The sequence below is a fragment of the Octopus bimaculoides genome, chromosome 3, assembly GCF_001194135.2.
Source record: "Octopus bimaculoides isolate UCB-OBI-ISO-001 chromosome 3, ASM119413v2, whole genome shotgun sequence".
NCBI classification, from domain to species: domain Eukaryota; kingdom Metazoa; phylum Mollusca; class Cephalopoda; order Octopoda; family Octopodidae; genus Octopus; species Octopus bimaculoides.
Genome location: NC_068983.1, coordinates 162,290,109 through 162,290,635, shown reverse-complemented (window position 1 = coordinate 162,290,635; position 527 = coordinate 162,290,109).

Sequence of the window (527 nt, the reverse complement as noted above, 5' to 3'; positions counted from 1 at the left end):
CTCTATATATACTATCATTACCTCTGAATGTGTGCGTGTGTGTGCCCGGCAGAATCATTAGTATACCAGACAAAATGCTTAGCAGCATTTCTTCCAGCTCTTTATGAATCCCACTGAGGTCAACTTTGCCTTTCATCCTTTCAGAGTCGATAAAATAAACTTCCACCATCAAAAGAAGACATACCTACACAAGTCCTACACATCTCCTGATTTCGTTTCCTCATAACTTTCAGAAAAAACAAAAACAAAAAAAATACCGGATGTTTGTTAATGAAATTTTCTAAAAATTCGCTTCAGATGGTGTAGTTTGAGTATATGGGAATTTGGGGGTGGGGGTGGGGGTGGAAAAAATCCGCGAGTAGGGAGAAGACTTTCAAAAAATTCACACGCGTCAGCTTTATTTCCTCATAACTTTCAGAAATTTAGGAATAATTTAAATGAAATCGGATCTTCTACAAATACCTTTCAGGATGTGTAGATTACGATTATATCGGAATTTAAAATGGAAAAAAAAAAAAAGAAAAGAA